The following is a 25014-nucleotide window of genomic DNA, read 5'->3' on the forward strand; positions in this document are numbered from 1 at the left end:
GAAGACTAAAATGCATTATTTACAAAATTCCAGCTCTAAGACTTTTTTAACTGCTTACTCTTCTACGAGGGTCGTTTGAAAAGTCCGTGCAAAAATGAAAACTACTTAATTTTTTGGGGTAAACCTTTTTTATTTTTCAACATAGTCTCCTTTTAGGCTTATACACTTCGTCCAACGCTGCTCTAGATTGTTTATTCCTTCCGAATAATAGGATTTGCCCAAGTCTGAAAAATAGCCATTCGTTTCTGCAATCACCTCCTCGTTTGAATAAAATCTTTTTCCCGCCAGCCATTTCTTCATATTGGGGAACAAATAGCAGTCCGAGGGAGCCAAGTCTGGAGAATAGGGGGGATGCGAAACGAGTTGGAACCCTATTTCCATTAATTTTGCGACCACAACTGCTGAGGTGTGAGCTGGTGCGTTGTCGTGATGGAAAAGAACTTTTTTGTGGGCCAATCGTGGGCGTTTTTCTTGCGGCTCGGTTTTCAAACGGTCCAATAACGTTGAATAATATGCGCCTGTAATAGTTTTACCCTTTTCCAGATAGTCGATGAGGATTATTGCTTGCGAATCCCAAAAGACAGTCGCCATAATCTTTCCGGCCGAAGGAACGGTCTTCGCCTTTTTTGGCGCAGATTCCCCCTTGGTAACCCAATGTTTAGATTGTTCTTTGGTCTCAGGAGTGTAGTGATGTATCTATGTTTCATCCACAGTGACGAAACGACGCTTAAAGTCCTGCGGATTCTTATGGAACAGCTGCAAACCGTCCTTGCAACACACGATTTCGTTTTTGTTCAAGCGTGAGCAATCGCGGCACCCATCTTGCGGATAGCTTTGTCATGTCCAAATGTTGATGCAAAATATTATGTACCCGTTCATTCGAGATGCCCACAGCACTAGCAATCTCACGCACCTTCACTCTTCTGTCATCCATCACCATATCATGGATTTTATCAATGATTTCTGGAGTAGTAACCTCAACAGGGCGTCCAGAACGTTCAGCGTCACTTGTGCCCATATGGCCACTCCGAAAATTTTGAAACCACCTATTAACTATTCTAATCGAAGGTGCAGAGTCACCATAATGTTTATCAAGCTTCTCTTTAGTCTCCTGAGGCGTTTTGCCTTTCATAAAGTAGTGTTTAATCAACACACGAAATTCTTTTTCGTCCATTTTTTGAAAATCACTCGACTTCCTCGATTCAAACGAATGCCAAACACAAAGAAATAGACCGCTCTGGCTGAAACTTGGTGTGTGTTCTTCCAATAGATGCTACTAACTAAACATAACCTCGATACGTACATAAACTCAGTATTCCATAGGAACTTTTTGAGAGAACTGGTAGTTGAGTCAACTTCGATAGCAATTGAATGTTATTACAGCCGCCAAGATGTCTGTAAAAATGTATTACTCTGAAATTATCTTGATCTAATAATCACAGAATAACAAATTTATTGTAACTTACTCTGACTAAATAAATGACTGTGGCCAGTTTTTTCTAATATTAGCGCCGTAAATCCTGGTAACCCTTTCATTTGTCTTGGAGATATCCGAGATCTCACATAGTCATAAACTTGTTAGTGACTATCAGTCATTCAGGTTTATTTTATAGCTAAAAGAGGGCAATTAGTCTAATTTATTTTATCAACATATTCTCAGAAATAATCTAATTGGCAGTGGCTGTATTGTATTTTAAAGAAAATATTTTTTTTTAAATTAAAAAATAATACAATTGTTAAAATGTACACCATTTCCGGAGTATGTTGTTGGACCCACACTCACTGTTGTAGATTGCTTATTTGTGTTTTAAATAAGAAAATATTGTTAGAACTTCGCATTTTTCTTGTTATTAATACAAAAATCAGATAAATTATTTTTGGAATTAAGTATACTAGAGTAAAATTGTAAATTGGCCAAGAAGGAAACAAATTTAATGCCTTTCTAATGCGTTTTCTTCTTTTTTTATTTGTTTTCATACAGATTTGGTGGAAAAATTCAGCCTGCAATCAATAATTATGAGAAAATGAATTAAAAAACAATAAAGCACGTAGCGAACTGGACTCCCACGCGGAGGTCCCGGGTTCGAATCCAGCTGCAGACCCTTAGATTTTCTCTTCCTAGGAGCTTCTTACAGCTCACTGTCCGGTGATGGAAAGTGTTGCCTGTAACGAGAGAACACTGTCCGGAGGCCGGCAGTGCATTGAAAAAAGCTCCGGGCGCCAATAACCTTAGATGTTGACGCGCCTTAAATCATTAAAAAAAATAAATAAATAAATAAAGCACGTACAAACCGATGTTTTTTTTCAGCAATTTATGCATATATTGATTTTTGCTTTCAACAAGTTCTTCATAAATGAAGTTAAACTACTGTCATTTTTCAATGTGATATAATTCTTAGCTTAATCTTATTACTGTTTTAAGTCCTTTCAGAGAATTCTATTGTGTGTTACATGATTCTATAAAAAATGACTTAGATAGATGAAAACATAAAGAAATACTGAAAAAGATTTTATTGAAGAGTAGGAGCTGGGTACAAAAGGAGGATTCATTTTATTTAACCATTCTATCAAGAAATTAGAAATCAATAATTAATATTATTTGTAAATGTTTAATATTTTAATCAAATTAATAATTAAAAAATGGTAAATTATTGAGAGATCTTAAAAGGTTAATTAAATACTGCGTAAATGAATCCATCATAAATCCTTTTTAAAACAGGTACTAAAGCGTAATGTTTTTACTCTAGGCAGGTGATTGATTATAACTGCTGGTAATAATAACTTTAGAACATGATTGATCATTGCCAATAAAGTACTTATTACATTCATAAGCAATCCAGGTATACTGGTAATAAATTATAAATTTTGCCATCCATTATTTGTTACCAATCTGTTCAGGCTACATAACTGTAAAATATTAAAATCTAGTTTGAAGTGCGTACTTCGATTTTGTTTAGAGAACGCAGAGTCGTTAGGCAACGAAGATTTGATTATTGGACAATTAAATTAAGTAATCGATAAAAGATTGCAAATGAATCAAATCATTCTCTTTGTTGACACTTCTAGTGAAACGGAACACATACGTATTTCTCTTAGGAAGACCGTCATTATTACTTTGTCGAAATTGAGGAAGCTCTTGAAGCCAGTGGTTACAACACTAATTTCTTCTTGTTTTACACTTTATTTGTCATATTTACACCTACAATAAATGTTGCATCAAGTAAATTTGATGAAACTGGTTAAATTCACATGTAAGTCATGTAAGAGTAATTTACTCATTGATGGAACTCTTTCTCAGTGGATTGCACTCATAATAGTAGCCCCCTAGGCCACCTCCGCTTCAAGCGACGAGGAGGATTGTCTGGAAGGTGAGGAGAGGAGAGTTGTTGGACGAGAGGATTAAGATGGAGAGCAAGGAGGCTGTGAAAGTTGCGGTAGCGAGACTTTATTAGGTCGGTTACAAAAGGGATGTGAAGATCAGTGTGTATAGTAAGGTTAGAAATGTAGTATGGAGCATTAAGGATTTTCCGTAAGATTTTAGACTGTAGTGCCTACAGGCGTTTGGAGCTAGAGGGAGGCCCCACACTTCTGCTCCGTATGTCCATATGGGTCTTAACAGGGTCTTGTAAATAGTCAGTTTGTGATTCACGTCGAGTTTGGATCTGCGGTCAGGTAGTCTAGTAAGTAGGTTGTAGCGTCTGTTCACGTCTTGTCGTTTCAGTCGAGTATGTGGGTTCCACGTGAGTCTCTTGTCAATGTACAGTCCTAATACTAATTTCTTATACTTGAAGTTTGTAGTTATTAAGTATAATGAGATTTACATGATTGGATCGCGTTAATTGTAAATCACTTTCACTAGTGGTACATATTACAATAATTTGAAGTACACTCCATGAATTTGTATTGGCTTTTAATGACCGTAAACTATTAATATTCAGGATTGAAATAACGAGGATTCGGTCAAAATAAAAAAAAACCAACAACTCTGTCTTAACGCCAACGTTTCGACAAGTTTATTGCCTTCTTCAGGGTGTGCATATGTGAGTTGATATTTTGAACGAATCTTCGTTATTTCAATCCTAAATCCATAGTCCAGTCTATGTTCAGTCTTAGCTTATCAATTTAATCAACACAGCTAGTTTATCGTTAGACTTCCTACAGCACATAAACGCCAGTCACTTTATCGTAACATGTTCGTTTATTTTCGTGAAAATAGCTTGAGTGAATCGTGAAACATCTACCCTCTGATGTGGAATTCATTCGCTCTATGATTTAATTGCACATTTATCGCATTAAAGGAACTTTTGGGATCCTTAATGTTTGAAGTTGAGAATCATTTATTTTCTCAAAAACGCTTCATCGAACAAAATATAAAATTGGCACTTTCGTTTGTTGGAATTATTAAAATCTTGTTATTGCTAGTGACACTTAAATGAAACACAGCGATTTTGATTTATTTGGACCCTTAATAGTTATTTATTTAACAAGTGTGGAAAGTAGTACTTTTCCTCACGCGAGGCAGGGTTTGCACGCACATGCAGCGAGCGAAGCGAGGCGAGTGCAAGTGCAAATTGCCGAGTGTGAGGAAAATACTTTACACTCGAGTTAAATATTATCATTTTTCTGCAACCATTAGATTTATTAACTAAAAAAATTAAAAATTTCATTTTTACAGTCTACAAAAAGTAATTTATTTATTATAAACATTTATTGTTATATTACAATTATTTACATTACTTACGTATTTACATTACTTACGTATTTACATTACTTACGTATTTACATTACTTACGTATTTACATTACTTACGTATTTACATTACTTATTACTTTTCTGCTGTTTCTTTTATTGATGGAGGAGTGTTTTCTAAACAGGAATCACTGGAATCCATTTTAAATTTCTATAAGATAACACTATTATAACCTTTTTAACTGTTATAATTAAAAATATCTAATTATTTATTAAAGTATTATTTTTATTTCTATATTCCTTTCAATTTTTATTTTATTTTTTAATATTCGTTTTTTAATTATTTAGTTACGTTAAATAAGCTTATTAAAGTTTTACAGAAAATATTTATGTTAATAACAAAACTTATATCAAGGAAGCACAATAAAGTTTTTCCACACACTAGTGCGGAAAGTGACACTAATGGGGATTTTCCCCCACTAGTGTGGGAAGTTGGGCATTACACAGCTGATTTTAATTGAGTGATGAGAACTTCCCTACATGGTTGCAGAAAAAAATATATTTTATACTCACCAACCCAAAGGGTGAAAAATAAACTAAAATACTTATTCGTACTCGAGGGCCTCAAAATCTGCAATTTTGGTACTACTGCAATGCTTCCTTTTTTTTACAGAAAGTAGAAAAAGGAGTTTTTATTGTGTAGCCATCACATTCATTATTCATTTTAAAACCTACCCTCACTTAAGCAGCTTAGCAAAACCTAAGCAACTACAACCTACAAAAAAAAAAAAAAGAATTAAATAGGATTCAGATGATTCACATGAATAAAAAGAAAAATTCTAGGTGAGCTGCTGGTGAGACTAGAGATCTACAGCCGTTTGTGGGAAATGTAGGTCAACTCGGCAACTAGAACCCTTTATTATAATTTCTTTTTGTGTATCCACTTGCGGTAACTACAAATGACTCTTGTTTTATTTATTGGTTTGATTAGAAACTTAAGACTCTGATTATTTGACTTTATATTTTGATAAAAATACGAATTACTTTTCTTATTCAAACATATGCAAGTAATTGAGACTTTTTTTTTTTTATAAAATTTTGTTTCGTAAGAAATATCAATGCAAACCATAAGTTTAACAAAGAGTGGCTCTGAATAATTCATGAGGGTATTGCATTATGCATGTAGTCTCTCCTTTCAAATCTTTATAATAACAAGCATTTTGAAATTTTCATGAACAAAGTTACTGTATGTACTTTAAGAAACAATAGTTATTTATTGTACTAGTATGGGAAATGGAATTTTAACCACGAGTGCAGGTTTTGTGGTGCACAGCTTAGTTGAGGGAGTTTGAAATACTCCCATCAACTGTTAAATTAGTTCTATAATAGTTGTAATAATTCAGAAGATAAATGCTTTTAACTTAGACGTTAAGACTACCAACTGAAGTTTAGAAACAGGAATCCCAAAATTTCGTAAAATATGGTGTTGTATTTTGCTGTTAATAATATTATAAATTTATAATTTATAATCGTGTTTATTAATATTAAATTTAACAACCAATTAAATTTAGTGTTATGAAAACGAAATATTGCACAAAAACAAGTGATTGAAAGTACTTCAATTTATGGATTTTTAGTGTGCAATTGCTCCCACTTGGAACGATTAAAAAAAAAATAGTCTCTCCATTAAATTTTATTCTAAACAACAACAACACAGTTAATAAAGTTATACCCAATAAATTACAGCCAATTTTATTTTTGGCACGAAAATGATATTAAATTCATTAGTAGTATTGTAGGATTCTCTCAGAAATTTGAAGTGAATTGCTTTTTCTTAATCTTTAAAAATGGTATTCCTAAATTACGGCAACTCTAACTTTAAGTTGTAAGAATTTTTTCTGAAATAAGATTGAGTGGCCCTTATGTTACTAAATTTAAAATAAATAATTTAATTTATACTATCAAACCCAAAGGTCATTGTTTAATGTGTAATCAGAATGAGCCGGAAAACATTAATTCACCTGTTTATCAGCAGCCCAGTCTATGAAAGTTTCAGAATCCCACTCCACATAAACAAATATAACAATCCTAAAGAAGAATTTTGCAAGTTAATTAATAATTTTGAAGAGAAAAATATGTTCGCAATTTTTAATTATTTAAAAAAAGTTTTAAAACTAAGATCTTACACTTTACAAAGTTTATAAAGTGAACATGAACTTGAACTCCTTTGTAACAGGTACATTGTATCTTTATACAAATAAAGTTTAATAATAATAATACTATTTGAAGATTTAAGGATTTTTCAGGATAGCAAGCACACTAACTTTTATTGTTACAACGTTAATTTAGTGGTAGTTTGTAAAATGTAGAACAAAATTGATAAGGTGGAGAAAGAGAATTAAATTTCAAATCGAATAAACCAAAAAAAAGACTTATACAAAACGTGGGAAAAACTTTACAGGAAGGAATGTCTTGTCTCATTTGATCTCCAAGATAATTTTGTTTACAGTTCGCAGTACAATTAAATATTTACTAGGGTAAATGAAACTAACTATAACGACCTAGACATTGAAGATAAAAGTATTCCAAATGGTTAATTCAATTAGCTTGTCTTAAAACTTGTGATCACGTTTTTACAGAGTAGTAACGTCGCTATAACTATCGTACCTTAATTATATTTATTTAATATAACAGATGATGGACTCATATGATTCTGGTAGTAAGTTATTAGAATTAATTTAAGTATATAACTAACTTTATTATAAATTCTACATTAAATTAAGATGTTTTTATCTAGTTTATTACTTGTCAAAACTATAAAACAACATATTCCAAGGATTAAATTTCATAATGCACTAAGGAAACGCGCAACACATGGTTAGTAATAATGAAATGGCTAGTTTAATTAAACTCCGAAGATAACAGTTGCACCTTTCTTGTAGCCTCCACAGTTTACTGTATGGTGATGGTCAGTGCTTGTTTGTATTGAATACTGGTACAATTGCTTAGGTGCCGCAGTGCTCTGAGAAGGTTCGAATTACGGTTAACCGTAAACATTGACTCGTCTTAATTTTTGTTTTGTTTTTTTAAAATTATAATTGTCCTACTTTTTTTTCAGTCAAATCCGCTTCAATCGCTACACCGAAAAGAGTAACCAGACCCGCACCAAAAGGTAAGCATAATTTTGTAAATAATGCATTGCTCTCGTTAAGAAGTTGCGTTAAAATAAAGTTTACTCAATTCAATTCCATATTTGTTCCATTAACATGTATCATATGTAATCTTTTGAGAACTATCCATTTATTACTTCTTCCTACCTCTTAGCATTTCTGTCTGGATGATTCTGCGCCACCTCATGCACTCAACTCTATTACGTCCTATTCTTCGCCTCTCAATCCTTTTGCTTCCAACTCCTCAAATCTCTTCCTCCGCGACATCCTTCCACCTCAGTCTAAGTATTCTCCGCCTTCTTTTACTTTTTCTGGATGAACTTGGTACGTCTTTTTATAGTGTCTGTTGTATGAATTTTGTTTCTAATTGGCTAAGCCAAGGGTCGGCAACCTATTTTAAGTAGAGAGCCATTTCTTCTTAAATAATTTTAGTAAATCTTACCAAGAGCTGCAAGGATGATAGTGTAAACAATCTCTGTAGATAATTTGTATTCATAAATTATTATTTTATAATATTCAATAAATAACATTTAAATGTTTTATATATTTATTTTCACATATTGCAAAGTAAATAAACAAATAAATAATAACTAAACCTGTATTTGAATGAAAATGGCGGCAGTCTTTTATAAATACTGTATTTTAATTAATTCTATTCAATTTCAATCCTATCACATTTCAAAAATTCTTTTTGAAAAAATATCTTTACTTTAATAAATGAAATTTTCATTTGTTTCAATAAAATTGAAATACACAATTTATTTTGGGCAGGATAAAAGAGCTGCATGTGGCTCGCGAGCCGCGGGTTGCCGACCCCTGGGCTAAGCTATCTCAATATTCCTTATTCAACTATATCAACTATATAAGGACTTCAATTCCTGATTGGATGTTATTCTCCAACCACATTCTACCTGAATGGCTTCTCAGAATCTTTCTCTCATAATCACATAAGAGGCGTCGTTTTCCTTAATCAGTACCTTGGCTCTTGCTTTTTCCATATGTAAGAACAGTTAATAAAATTGTTTTGTCCAATAAAAGTTTAGCTCAAATTCGACCTGAGTCGTGAAACTTTTCCAAGCGACCAGTAACTCCAGTGTTTCAATCAATTTTTTATATAGTACATACTATATAATTTGTTTTCACCTTACATCTCCACTTCAAATACGAGTATATACTTAAAATCCTCATGCTTCCAGCTTCCCGTCTTACACGTATTGTAGCACTGGAAATTATTGGAAGGGGGCGCGGCATTTTTCCGTCGTTGGCATGTACTGGCGCAGAAACATTCGTTGACGTTCGACTTACCCTTGGACGTCATCAGTGTGTGGCAACCACAATTGGCTGCGTTGGCGGATAGAGTGCGGAGTGCTTTTCAGGAGGAGTCTGTGAGAAGGGCCAGAGGGACGAAGCGTTTCTTCCTTTACAGGACACTTATGGAGGATTGCAGTTCGCTTTTTGGACATGTAGCCAACGGGCAATTAAATTTCAGAGACCTGGTTCTTTAAAATTCGAGCCGTGCTACTCAGGCTGAATAGTGTCCCGTGGTTAGAGCGGCAGGATGATGGTGGCATGTGCCCTCTGTGCTCCTTAGGGATACAGGAGGATCATTATCATTTCCTGGCTATATGTCCTACTCCAGGTGAGCTACGACTCCGGATCATGGGTAGTTCTAGTCTTTCTGGCCATTATATTGTTAACTTACTGTCCACCTCGGGTTATCTTCCACTGATCACTTTTTGCTAAGAGAGCTTGGACTGTAAGACACAAAATTATAAATGAAGAATCTACAATTTAAATATTTAAATATTATTATTATTTAATTTTCAAGAAGTTTGCCTTATTTTGTTCTTTTTTTTTTTTAAAAAAAAAAAAGCTTTAGAATTTGGTTTCCTCTCCATTGTAATACTTCAACCCTCATTGTTGTATCATGTCCTTATTTTTTGTAATTTTGATTTTAATTTACGAGTATTTATGTTCTCTCTTTTTTTCTTTTTTGAAGAAAAAGAAAATGCTAACTCCTGCAGACGGCTATAGCCTTGCAATTTCCTATTTTGTATTTTGTAATATTTTTATTTTGTTTACTCGTATAAGCAGCTACTCCAGCAGACGGCATTGGCCAAGCTGTATACCTTGTGCATTTATCACTTTTGTTTGATTGTATTTATTTAAATAAAGGTTATAATAATATAATAATACTATATAATTTAAGGCGCGTCAACATCAGAGGTTACTGTCTCTGTTTTCCAGTGCACTACTGGTCTCAGCACAGTGTTCTTTCGTTACCATCATCATCGAACAGTGAGCTAAAAGTACCTCCTTTGGAAGAGAAAATCTAAAGGCCAGCAGCTGGATTCAAACCCAGGGATCTTCGCATGAGAATCTATTTATTTTCTAAACCCCTGTTCCTGTTTGGCCCCAGCCAGTTTCCATGGTACCTCGCAAGACCTGAGCCATTACAGAATGTCATAGCAGTGAAGCCGAAAGAACGTTAGACCCACAAATACTCGTAATAATGTTGAGTGAAAATCATAGGGTAAAGGACTGGCGAAAAAGTTGACTCGCGTAAGTTTCCTACGATATTATTCTAATAAGGCTGGAGTTATTAGATCTGTACAGGCATCTTAAAAGACCACAGTAAAATGAGTAAAATATGCATTGCATGGGCATACCTTTGGATAATAACCTAGGACAGAAAGATGAAGAAACGACACTACATCTACTCAATACATTTCTGAAAATGTTGAGGCGGACGTTTTAGAAGATATTTTGCCATTTTGAGGAAGAAAAAAACTCATCTTCAAGCTTAAACTTTTCAAGTTTAACTTTCAAGCTTCCACTTGTCCCTTATCACCGAACAGATAAGCACCGCAGGAATGTTCAAAACCGAAGGTGCTAACATCAGACACCATTGTGGCCCCCGTGGTAGAGAAAAAGTTCCCACAGAGTGTAATCTAATCTAAACTTAGGTCAAATTTTAGAATAGCGCATTATGTTTAGAATTGCAACAGCAGATGGGTTCGTCTTCATGCTAGGAGAGTCAGCCGCCCATTTAATCTTGTCTAATAGCTTCGTAAATAATGTTTATAGTCTACGATAAAATTAAAGTTCTTTTATGGTATTTTGTTGGGTGAAATTTTATTTTCTCATTCACTTTCAGGAGTTGTTGAACATCTCCTAGATGCGTCTATGATTGTACATTTTAACTGTATAATGTCCTGAATTCCAACATCCATAGTAAGGTTCCAAACACAATATTAAAACCATCTAGAATATTTCACAAACCTAGTATCCTATTTTTTTTTACTTGATTAAGTATTCATAAAGTTTGTAGCTCCATCTCAATAGGGTACAACAATTTTTGTCTCTTGAAGTTGTACAAACTCAATGGAGAGTATTAACTGGTGAAAATATAATTTTTCTTTTTCTTTCTAGGTGGAAGAGCAAGGAAAAGAAATACTTTAACGTTAGAAGAATCAAATCTTCCGCGGAGATTTAAAAGAAAAATGCCAGATGAAAAGGAAATCATCAATATTAACAGTGGTGGTGCAACCAAGTATAATTAGCAAAGACCTTTTCTTTTTTCTTTTTTTTTTTGTATCAGAAGACAATTAATAACTTGCTTTTTTAGAATAATGTCGCAAATTGAATCATTATTAAATTGCATAATAATTATTATTATTTTTAATTGATAATTATTTATGATAAACTTGTAGTCAAATGAAGTAACTGACAATAACTCAGTTACTAAAATAACCAACTGAATGCTTGTAGGAACTCAATCTCTAGCAATATACATAAAGGGATGGTGATTTAAAGTAATAAATCTGAATAAATGAAAGATTTTTTGCTCATAAGAAAATACATTTTCTACAACAAAACAGTTGGTTTTTGCAAAAAAATAAATTAAAAAATAAGATGAAATACAGGGTGACCAGAGTTATATGCTCCACCCACTTTTTTTTTTAACGGCGGGAAATTTCGAAAAAATAAAAAACACGTATTTAATCATTTTTAGTCTAGTTTATTTTCAGTGATTGGCCAATTTTTTTAAACCCCTGTATCTCGAGATAGAGCATCCAACTTTGTTTTTTTTTCAAATGGAACGTTATATTTTTTTTTGCATATTTTTGTAGGATTTGAGCTTCTAAAAAAACAAAAAAAAATTTTTTTGAAATCGGTTAGGTTTTTCAAAAGTTATGGTAATTTAAAATATGAAAAACAAATTTCAGTTTGATGTCTAAATTACCTTTTTTTTTTTTTTTTTTAAAGAAGCTGTTCAAACTGGGCACAATCAACGGATAGGCAAATCAAAACTCTGGACTCCCATGCTCTGTTTGTAGCAGCACTTATGGTGGCAAAGTCAAGATCTAGACAGGCTAGAGTTATTCGACGTTCAGGTTGTTTTTTTCTACAAACGTTTGGTGTGGAGTTTTAGGAAATCAACTAATCGGCCCATACTTCTACAGAGAGAACTTAACTGGAGCAAGGTATCTCACATTTTTTTTTTTAGAGACATTTTGCCAGTTCTGCTTGAAGATGTTGCTCTACAAGAGCGTTTCCCAACCTGTGGTACGCGAGTTGCTGGTTGGAAAAATAATCAATAATGGCGGACATAAAAAATTTAATGCATAAAAATATCATAGAAACGTTTTTACCAATAATACATAAAAATTATTTTAATTAATAATATTATACAGTAAAGTTGTTAATATGCACATAATAAGGTTAGTCTGTCTCAAAATATACGAGAAAATATAACAGCACATTTTACAGGATTAAAATTGCCTTTCATGGAGTATTTTCCAAAACCCGAAAACACAAATGATAATTGATAACTATGTAAAAATCTGCTTTAAGAGACTGATTGTAATGAGTAAGCTCTATCCAAGCAACATTAAATTTCATTGGTACTTACAGGTAGTTGAATGCTTAAAAGAAATTAATTTAGAAGATTTGGGCACAAATATAATAATTCTAAAGAAGAACTTTGTAAATTTATTAATAATTTTGAAGAGAAAATAATTTTTAATTGTTTAAAAAAAATGGTTAAAACTAAGATCTTACAGTTTATAAAGTGAACATGAACTTGAATTCCTTTGTAACAGATACATTGTATATCTATACAATTAAAGGTAATAATAATAAAATAACAAATTTCACGAAATACAATCATTTTTATGAAGTGGTACAGTTTAGCATGATGTACTATCAAGTGGTTTGCGAGCCAAAAAAGGTTGGGAAACGCTGCTCTACAACGTCGGCTAGATATGTATTTTGAACAAGATGGGTGCCCGGCACATAATGCGAGAGTTGTTCGACGTTACCTGGACCGAAATTTTCATGAAAAGTGCTTAGGAATTCATTGTCCGATCGAATGGCCACCTCGATCTCCGGAATTAACCCCAATGGATTATTTTTTGTGGGGATATCTAAAAAATAAAGTGCACAGTAATCTTAATCCCGGGACTTCAGTCGAAGAACTGGGAAGTCGAATAACTCTAGCCTGCCTAGATCTTGACTTTGTCACCATAAGTGGCTGCTACCAACAGAGCGTGGGAGTCCAGAGCTTTAGCTTGCCTAACTGTTGATGATGCCCAGTTTGAACAGCTTCTTTAAAAAAAAAAAAAAAATAGGTAATTTCGACATTAAACTGAAATTTGTTTTTCATATTTTAAATTACCATAACTTTTTAAAAACCTAACCGATTTAGCAGCATATTTAACTTTCCTTAATAATATGTAAGGCCCAGAACCGTATATTAAACTGAAGGTATAGTCGAATTGAGTAGTATGTTCAGATTGTACTGTTTTTTGAACATACACTTATTGATGTACGATATAGTATAAGTAGAAGGAAAGAAGATTGGAGTATGAAGAAGACCTTGAAATATATAGAGATATATATAAAGAAAAGACAGATGTACTATTGGCTGGGATTATGAATTAAGGAAAGCATGTGCGAGGTTCAATGAAAAAGTTGACCTAGGATATGCTTCTTTGACACAAGACAGAGAGAGTATTTCTCAAAGAAGAAAAAGACGTAAAAATCTAACATTGAATTACACACAGAATAAAATCAAAGCGAGAAAATCTACCTCAAAAAAAGAGTAAATAAATAAAGATTTCACTTGTTCCCTGTAATGCAGTTACAAACAAATCAGTAAAAAAATCTGATGTAACCGCGTTTTATACATTTATACATGTAAAGCTAATGGTGAGCTTGCCTTGGGGAAATTATTCTAACGGAATTACAGTTACTCACATACTCTGAGTTACTTTTTCCTTTGAATTCTATAAACCCAAGAAGTAAGAGTTAAAAACTACCATTGCTCATTATGAATTGTGTGAGACAGATTTTTTCCGTAAGTAAACAATCAATACACTTCATATTAACATATATCAGTGGGGTTAACATCAATGGCAATCGTGTAAGACTATTTTACAAAATCTTCTTTAAAATTTATCACCATGGTAATACATTCCTTACTTAGGCGCCACGGTAGCCAAGCGGTTAGAGGCGAGACCTGCAAAGCTAATATGCATTGTGGTACTGGGTTCGATTCCCAGGCTTTAGGCCTTGGATTTTATTTAATGGTTAATAAAAAAAATTTACAGTAAAATATGTTTGCTAGTCGCCTCCGTCCAGAACGCCTAATTGGTAGTAGTTGGACGTTAAGCCCCGCCTGAAATAATAGGAGATTACTTTACTTAACTTTACTTTTATATTCCTTACTTGTGCTAGGAAAAAGTGAGGGCGAAATTAAGTTTATAATGGATCTAAATTTAGTCAATTTCCGACATTTTTTTAATATAAAAATACTAGTGATTTTTAACTAAATCAATTTTAATTTTAAAAATAATAGTAAATGAAGCAGAGCACTAATAAAATTTCAACCGCCAAAGTAAAACAAAAATTAATAATTAAAATATTTATGGTATATTCCCCCAATTATTAAAACAAATATTTGAATGATTGGAGCTCATAAATCAATGAGATATCATAAATTTAGGTTTAAGTCAACAAAGAACATCACTGAATCTATTTTGGATTGAAAGAAAATGTATTAAATGATGAAAAAGCAGGTAGGATTAAATTTCGTGTCTGCAAAATTAGACGAAGATTGGGACAAGAGAAAGTTAATTCGTCATGTATTGGAAAAAAAAAGATGCGTCACAATTTGAAAATGGTTGAAACAATTCAGAGCATAGAGCTGAAACATATTTAGCACTATTTTGGTATCAATGGTGCCAAAACTTAACAAAATGTTTACTAGTTAAGAAAATAACGATGGAAACTTAAATAATAAACAAATGTAACTCAAATTACTTAGCTACACATCAATTAAAGAATTTTAATAAGTCAAACAGGCTGAATCGTAAACAAATTCCAATTGTATATGAAATTTATCGATTTAGAACCGCTACAAAAACATGAATCTATTAGAGAGTCGGTTAATCTAGAATTAGATTAACTAAGTGTTTGTATTACTCAAATTAAGTGCCTTAACTTCTAACTTAATATGAAATTAACTTTATTTAAAGGTTATTGGAGCAAACAAACCAATAAACAAGAAAACTATTGTTAACCCATAGTAAATAAATAAAACTGAAATAATTTATTAGAGTAAGCGAAATTTATTATAAAAATATGTATAGCTATTTCAGAAGAGGATGGATTTGTACGTTGATTTGAGAAGATTTAAGTAGGATGGGAAGATGAAGCTTTACACCAGTCCTACAACCTCCCTTAGGAACGTTTTCTGTATAAACAGTGGAATGAATCCTTTTACGTGCGTGACTGTGCAACATATTAGACAAACGAAAATCAAGAGAATAGTAAATATTACCGGAAATCACATTCCAGTTTCAATGACCTCTCTGGGCAAGTTCACCGTAAGTATGATTTAGAAATCTTTCCATAAAATGAAATTTAAATAATTTCACCATTATAGGAAATCTTCCATTTTTGTCTTTTTTTTTAATCAACTTTAAATTGTTCAATTTAGTTCAATCAAACTATCAAGTTGCGTGGGACAACTTTTTCTTATTTTAATTATTACTCATGCACTGTTCAAGCATCAAAATTATTTCTGGTTGATTTGGGATGAGGAAGCACATTCCAGATTACCTTGCACCTCAAGCAGGCCAAAAGCCAAAAGTTGATCTGACTTCACTAAAAATAGAATGTGTAGAATATTCGGTAGCTAAGTACTATTAGAGAAGAAACAAGATGAACTTATTGAAGCCATCCTAAGCGGTTTGCCATCCAACGATGAATTAATTACTCAACTACTTAGATTATGAAACCCCAGGAACACTATAAGAGCAATTAGGATAATTTCGAAACAAATATCAGAAGCCTAACAGACATAAAGTTGGCAAGTTTGTGATATTCACTTTATAACAGCAACTCCAATTTAATCTGTAGACAACCACCAACAGTATTGCTGGTTGATTGTTAGTGGTTGTCACTGCAACTAACTTCCTAAACTCCCAATTCTGCTTCTTCCATCTACATATAAACTATCTGTATATTTCTTTGTTAAAGAATTGGACAAGATTTACAAAGTACCCTCATTTTCTAGAATACGTAAACTATTTCAGGACACTGCTTGGTCCATCCAATTACTCAAAGATATCTCCAAAATAATGAATGAAACAGATAGTGCACAGTTTACCCTGAAACTATTTCTTATATTTACGTTTTTAAATTTATAATTCTGTTAAGTTGCTAGTTAAATGATTTGCTAATTGAAATGCGGCCATAACTCTAATTTGTATGTGGTATTGTGAAAATATAATAGTCTTGTACTCGTATTATAGTTATATTTACTATCCAATCCTCAATATTCAAACCTCTTCGAAAAGTCACTTCTCCAATAAAATCCTTCATAAAGATCTACCCATGAAAGTGATCCAAAAGTGGCCACATTTATGGACCATTTTTATTTATTATTGTATTTCTTATTAAAATACTGATCCTTTAAAGTGCCTTACTGTTCCTTAAAGAGACAAATAAAACTGATTTATTTTACTTAGATATGAGAAAATTATTGTAAAAATTACACTTTCCCGGATACAATTCTCTAGGAACCATTCGTCCATTCGATTACTTCACAGTTATATGAACCGTTCATTTTAATCCTCAATGCTACTTAAAGTTAAAAAAATAATTACATAAATGAAATCTATAAGCAAAAACAAGTTGATTAACTCTATAAAACAAAAAATGGAGAAATGCGATGTGAGATAATGTACATTGATTTTTATAATTTTGTTTATAATATAAATTCAAATAAATTTATCATTTAGCGGCTACTACTTATATGAGTTGAATTATTGTCTCGATTTACATTAGAACACGGAGCTAATCAAAATGGCTTCTGAAATAAATGATTTAGTATTCAATGGCAAACAAAATTTTGTCGTTAAATGGTGTTAATCAGAATTATTCAGGAAAATTTATTGTAAATATATAAAGCTATGACTGAACCAAATGCTTTGAATCTTAAATTTAAGATATTTCAAAAAGTGGAGTTAATCGATTTATGCAGTGAACGGTTCATATAATTAGTTAAGAAAGATTAGTTAAGTAATGCAGTAAAGGGAACTGGCACGGTTGGGTAATGAAATAGCAGTTCACCAGGAGGTACAAGGAATGCAAATCATTTGTCGCAAGATTACAAGACATCAATTCATAAGTCACAGCTGACTGTTGTAAGGAATTGGATAAAGTTATGAACTGAGAACAAAAGAGATTGGTAAGTATTAGTCGTTGAAATCTTCAGTACGATAATATTGTAGGTAAAATGCTTTAAGCGGGACATTTCGCACTAAAATTTGCATTCTACGCTTTTGTTCCATAATTATTTTTTATTACAGTTTTGCAAGTGTAACAACCTCAACTGCAGAAGCAAATCATTTAAGATTACGCGATAAAAATTAAAGAAAAGACCACATTCAATGCTAACACCCATGAATAGACAAGACAGAAGACACACCAACCTCTAATGATGTAAAACAGCATATTGTAAATTAGCCCTGAAGATGACCTAGTCCCTAGGTCGAAAGCTCCGCATAATAAAGTTTATAATGACTGAAACTGGCATTAATTTTTCATCCAATTGAAACTATGATTCAGTCACCAAAAAATAATGAACAGTAACTAATTCAGTTAGATATACAGTTAGTTATGCAAAAATTGGTAGATTCTATCTGACTCTTTCAATGAACGTAAAGCATACACCTGGGCTGGGAGTAAATACTGCCCACTATTTTACCAATAAATTACAAGGGAAAAAATAAAATAAACTATCTGAGAAAGTGACTTTCAGCTTATAATTGTGGCATCTCCTATGAAGATACTCCTTACTCAAGCAGCTACAACGACCGGATGAAGATTGATCGTTGAGTTAAAAACTGACGTCATATCCTTAATTATTTTATTTTAAAATTTGGTTACTAAATTTTTGCGGTGAGAAATAAGATTAACTAAATAATAAGTACTAGTTACCTACATCATCAGTAGCAAATATAAGTTGAATACGTCAACTAAAGCTATCTTTTCTGTAAGTCAGTATAAGATAAACAAATTTTAGGCAAAGTAGAAATGTTACAAGTAGTAATTTAGTTGAAAATGTGAGTAGTTCCGCAGTATTAGCTAATTGGCCAAGCAGGTCGATGTTATGTATCTTGATTTCGCCAAAGCTTTCGATCGCGTCAATCATTCCAAACTAATTCAGACACTATCCCATTGTGGAATTCATGGATCACTACTGGCCTGGTTTTATTCCTACCTCACCACAAGACATCAATCTGTTAGATACAAATCACAAATGTCAGAAGAATTTCTTGTATCATCTGGTGTACCACAAGGCTCTATTCTATATCTACGTGTCTCAATTCAGTAAACTTTCTGCTTTTTGCTGACGACTTAAAGATTTATTACTGCCATTAACTCTGCGGATGACTTTCTACTCCTCCAAATCTCTCTTCATAGCCTGAATGTTTGGTGTGATGGAAATGATATGGGCCTAAACATCTCTAAATGTAAGGTAGTATCCTATCATCGTAGTCGGACGTTTACCAGCTTCGATTATTCTCTTCATGCTACAACACTAACTAGATCTAATGTAGAGAAGGACTTTGGTGTTACGGTCAGTGCTAAACTTTCATTTAACTCTATAGTCACAAAGGCAAATAAAATGCTTGGATTTATATCTAGATCTACTCACAACTTTAAAGATGTCAGAACCACAATTGTCCTTTACAAAGTAATGGTACGACCTATTCTTGAGTACTGGTCCCTTATCAGAAAACTTACGTTAACAGCTTGAATCACTTCAAAGGAGATTCGAGCACCGTACGATGACGTAATGGAATTTACTGTTTTGAGTACTTTACAGTTCCGTAGACAAGCCACAGACTTAATTTTTATTTTCAAAATACTAAATAATAATATTATCTGCCCTGAACTGTTACCACTGTTAAATTTTCACTTGCCAACAAACAGTACTAGACAAAAACATGTGTTTACTAAAGGGTGCCATAGTACTAATTATCGTAAGTTCAGTTATTTTCCTAGAGTTGCGGATCAAGTTAATCACCTACCCGCTGACTTTGATTTATTCAACACCAACATGATTGAATTGAAGCGTTTTTTAAATAATTGATCTTGCAATGATTAGTACTATGGAAAACTTCATACCAATTAATTGTGATATCATTAAAACTTATTAATTAACTAAAGTAAATCTATTATTAAAGTACGAGAATTTAAACCATATCTATTAAGTAAAGTATGTTTGTTTTATTTCTTTTTCAATATATGTATGTATGTGTGATATATGTATATATGTATAATATAATGTATAATATATGTATTTATATATTATGTATGTGTGTATAATATGTGTGTGAGTGTGTAATGTCTGTATATTCTATAAATTATTATATGTTATGTATTATTAAATGTTGCTTAAATTATATATTATTGTAATTGGGTGATTACCCGAATTGTAAATAAATAAATAAATGTGGCTGATTTTAGTAGCAGACATGTTTATATCCCCTAAAGGATGTAGTTTCATCCTTCGTCATACAGTTTAGAGTAGAGACTTCACTTATGTTTCATTACACCATACTGATTAATCTCCCCATCTCTGATGCTGGGTGAAAGTCTGAACCTGGTCAGAGATACAATCAAAATGCGATGGATAAAATCAGTAATTAGAATTTAGTTTAGAAACAAAACAAATAAACACTCATGTACTTTCGCCGATACTTTCAGAAATGAGGAGAATGTGTTAACCATATGTTCATTCACTTCTTAAAAGTAAGTTTATTGTGCAAGAGAGCCAACGAAGATAGGGTGTGAACGGAGGCGAAGTGTGGACTTGGAAGAGATTCACTGTTAGGAAAAGGAAGTAAAAAATGTCCTGACAATTTTTTGGCACTTTTCCTACGTCATAGTTTCTTATTATTCCTTTCCATTTTTACTAGCACAAAAAATATTATTCGAATGTTAACAATAGGATTTTATTGGCTAAGTCATGCAATGAAGATATAAATTTCTAGCAAGGTGAATATTCACCTGCTTATTGAACTAGAGAGGAACAGAACTGGTTAAAGGAACGCTGTTATCTAGCGATAAATAGTAACTTAGGATTGAAGGATTTTGGCATTATTAGAATGAACTAGACTGGAAAAGAATGGAAGAACTAGCCTAGACGGAAGATCCCTTATTTAACTTCCGGCCCAACCATATTCAGCAGGTAGCCATGCTCTATGGCTAACAAAGTTATTTGGCAAAGTACTATCTTAATTTTCGTATTTATGCTTCTTTCGCTAAAAGCTGTTAGTTCTGCTTAGCCAAGTAGCATTCTTAATATTTGAGATGTCATTGAAGGCTAATATTTTGGAGTAGAAATTAAAGGAAAATGCTAGGTTGGTAAATATGAGAATAGATACCGGCACCAACTAGATTTGCATTGTTATCAGTTCACTCATGAATATTTAAGTGAGTATTTACTCTTGAATTTATCAAGCTAGTATTCTCTGCAGTGTCATAATTCCGACATAGAAATATGCACCGTTCAATTTACTTTTGATTCATTAATTTTAGAAGAATCTAGTATTGATGGCGGACACCCAGGAAATCATGCAGGCGCTTCCTATGCCAGAAATTTAAGATGGATGGCTTGAAACTACTATAAAGAGTACTATAAAAATGACAAGATGGAAGCAGGAAATATAATTAGAAATAGGTAATTACAGTAGAATTTAGGCCAATGTAGAACGTTAATAAAGAGATTAACAAGCTAGCTAGAGATGGCTCAAGGAATTGCACTAGATTTAATTGTTCTTTTAAGAAACGTTACAAAAAAAATTGTACCACACTTGAGCAAGAAAACTGGTAAAATTAGAAATACACCTTAGATAACAGGACAGAAAATTAAATGAACACCCAAGCGTTCTACAATTTTGGAAGGAGAATTCAATAACGCTTAGTAACAGGCCCAGCCTTAACCTGAACACCTAAATTATATTGAACATGCCTATTGCGTACAAATTCTAAATGAGCTCATAGATGAGGTAAAGAGAAAAGATCAAATCTTCACGAGATTAAAATTGTCAGGTTGTTCAGAAACATGAAAAGGTAATCTAAGCTGTGGTTTGACCGAATTAGTTTTTATGTTTATTTAAATTGAAAATGAATATAATATTGTTTATACTTTTAACTTTATTCATACAAATTTTTCTCTATTTTTCGTTGAAGCGATTGATGAGTTAAATCTGTTTCAAAATGAAATTATTTTTATGAATATACAAGACACAAATTGATCATTTATAACTATTTGACTAAAATTACATAAAAATAGTTTGTTTTTTTTATCCTAGGAAGTTTTTGTTTGGGAAATTAAATTATCTTATTAGAAACAGGAACAAATATTATTTATCCCAAAAATAATTAAATGGTTTCCTTCTGTTTTTGAATACTTTGCTTGTTATAGACAACATTCTAAAACTTCATTTCTTACAACAACAACAAAAAATACCTTATTTTAAACTTCGCTTGTGCAACGTGCTTAATTTTAATTTGCTAATTAAAACGTATTAATTAGTAAAATTATTTTCTGATGTTTTCTTTTTACAAGAACGAACTTATTAAAGAATATGAAAACTTGTATTTTCTAAAATGTTTGATTAAGGTTGAAATTAAAAAAAGAAGAAAATACCTGGAAAAAGCAATAATAAAAAGCTAGAAAGCTAGACCGAGAGAGTGAATACAATTCTCATTAGAACGAGAACAAACGACTGTTGTCTTCTTGAACATCCACTACGTCACTTATTTTAATTACATCAGAATAGATATTCATAAAAATGCTGAAATGATGTCATGGATGGAGACGGGTAGCTAATACTCCGTTTAAATTTCTCTTTTTCTTATTAAACCATAATATATATCCTAGATTGTGGTCCTCGATTCTAACTGCTTGGTTTTTATTCGATATATAATTTACCACGATTCTACCCATAAATACTATTATATTCTTAAGTACATCTATAACACAAAAATACAAGGAAAGTTAAAAAAAAAAGAAAAAAAAAATTACCTAAACATTAAGAAATGACTGATACTTTTGGGAGGTTGCAGAGAATGTTATCCTCCATGCCCAAAATCCATGATGCTCTGCCTTCCCAATCCTTCTTGAAGTACTTTAGTAGTCAATTCTTCTGTTGATGCTCTCGTGCTTGTTTATTTTGGTTATAAGGGTAAAACTCAATCATTTTCTTAGAATATTGCTTCAAGCTTTCCCTCTAGCACATGGCCATAACATTTCGAATTTCCGGCTCAGGGGACGTGCCATAACTTCCTGAAGAAACTAAATTTTTGTCCTGTCATGACAAACAACACTGTCCGTTGCTGGCTGACCATCTTGGAAAGAGAAAATTCATCTTGGATTTGATCTCATGAGCTTCTTGTGGGAATGTGGTGCACTTTTCACTGAACTATGCCTTCTCAAAGTGACAGATATTATTCCTTATTTTATTGTATTTAGTCCGAAAATTAGAGTAATTCATAATTAAATAAAAATAATACATTAAAAGTAATAAACAATGGTCTAAATTCTTAACATTTTATACACGTAAAGGTGAGTTGAGTAAAGTGCTATCAACTCGTTAATATCAGAACCACCTGTGGATGAAGTTTTGAAGCCAGTTTTTGCCAGACTTCACTCAGCATTATACTCATCATTATAGTCTTTCTTTAATTTAATAATTTTTAAAAATTAATTCTGAGGCTAAGTATTGTGAAATATTCTCTCTCTACACACATACACCCACAAGCAACGCACATGCGTAATGCGCAATAATGCAGCATATAAGAAGCAAACCGAAAAATTCGCCAAACCTTAAGAACTAATCAGAATTATTGTCGAAACCTTGCAGAGAAATATGGTCGACACAATTCTACAGGGTACTTTGGCCTGCTGCACACGTTTTGGAACATTAGTGTTCATTTATACTCAATTACTTACACAATATTCAGACGGCCGGCTGAGTAGATGATATGTGTGTAATGGCACAAGCATTTACTTTCTATTGCTTGTTTTCAGTTTAAGATGAGGTAGAATTTAAGATCATCAGCGTCAAAGCTTTTTTTCAGTACATGTTCGGTCTCAGGGCAGTTTAAGATAACAATACCGGGCTAACTGCTGCGGGCTAACTATGAAGAGAAAATCAGAGACAAACAAGACCCCAAAAATCAGATCTCAGCGATATAGCACAATACACTAATCTCTGAGCTTACCTTATTTGTACCTCAAAAGAAAACATTGCCCTGCTAATCATCTGGCCCAAATTACCCAATATTGATGTGCACAGCTCTAAATAGGGACCTGGATACCCACTAAAGATGATAATGATCCTCCGCGCTCAACGTAAACGACTACAGCAGCAGCAAAACATGAGTTAAAGATTAAGATTTTCAGGAAATAACAAACTGTAACTGGTCATATGCTGTGAAAAGGTCGAATACATACGTATTAAACAAAATGGGGATAGCAGTACGCTTTCTGACAGAAATTATAATCACTGTCTATCTCGACGAGTTACAAGCAAAACTGTCAATTCAATTCGGTTTTCAGAGTTTTATTTATTTTTTTAATCACCCACTTTTACTTAACAGAAACACAAAAGCGTGCACACTATTAATTCCAACGTTTACATAAAATAAAAATACTATATTTTCTCAATCAAGCCACAAAACTAATATTTCTAATGAAAAGTTTTAAATTGAACGACAAGGCCAAAACTATTTCCTAATGAGAGAATGCTGGATGTAGAAATCAACTGAATAAATTCCCTTTATTTTGATTAAAAAATTGTTCATTTTACGTATAAAGAAATAATTTAGTTAACAAAATGTTAATACCCCAGTACTAGACCGATTGCAGATTTAGTGTACCGAAGGACAAACGCACAACAAGAGAACTGATAAATGTCTCTGAAGAATGTTTTGCTGTGTGTTCCTTACATAAGCTTAGCCTTTTACTGAGACAAGGGATAAAGTTATTTCGTTTTGTCTTTCTTTTCATCAGACAGCGATACTTTAGTATTCTAAGCTCGTAAGGCCTGTCTCTATTCCAGTTAGAAAAAAAATCGATCTATATTATTTATACTTAAAGTGAACACCATAAACTAAACTTACCTTTAACATTGTGCTGACTTACATTGCCTGACATCGTACACAGCGTATTAATAATTCTTTTTAATGAAAAAGAATTTATTTAGAATAAATAAGAATAAACATTTTCGTCAAAAGTCGCTAAAAGTCTATCGCTTTAATAATGTATCTTTAGGTAAGCTGATTGTTCGCAAAGCTAAACGGTTTCTTTTCGAACATTAACCATAGATTAGATTTATAAGGGTGATCCATTAAAAAGGCACCAATCGCCAATAACTTTTTAGGAAAGCGGAATTTCGAAAAAACCTTTGAAGTAAACTATATGTTTTTATTGGTTTAGTTTTCAAATTTCATTTTTGGCGGAGTTACGGCTAAAAACCTGATTGGGGTTTCATAAGGACCACTGGTTTTCACAATGATTATGAAAACGACATAAAAAACTATGAAAAATGACGTTAATCCCGTT

General features: G+C 32.5%; 1 protein-coding gene and 1 long non-coding RNA gene across 2 annotated transcripts in view; one reads left to right on the forward strand and one right to left on the reverse strand.

Moving 5' to 3' along the window:
* The window catches only part of LOC141456486 (cardioacceleratory peptide receptor-like), a 200454-nt gene that overhangs the window by 110849 nt on the left and 64591 nt on the right, over positions 1–25014 (reverse strand). The window lies entirely within an intron of this gene.
* Positions 12135–19632, forward strand: LOC141455671 (uncharacterized). Its single transcript, XR_012459392.1, has 3 exons — positions 12135–12346; positions 15515–15751; positions 17741–19632. It is a non-coding gene; the product is annotated as an uncharacterized lncRNA (long non-coding RNA).

The sequence above is a fragment of the Rhodnius prolixus genome, unplaced genomic scaffold (assembly GCF_049639745.1).
Source record: "Rhodnius prolixus isolate KJV_2025 unplaced genomic scaffold, Rpr scaffold_4, whole genome shotgun sequence".
NCBI lineage: Eukaryota > Metazoa > Arthropoda > Insecta > Hemiptera > Reduviidae > Rhodnius > Rhodnius prolixus.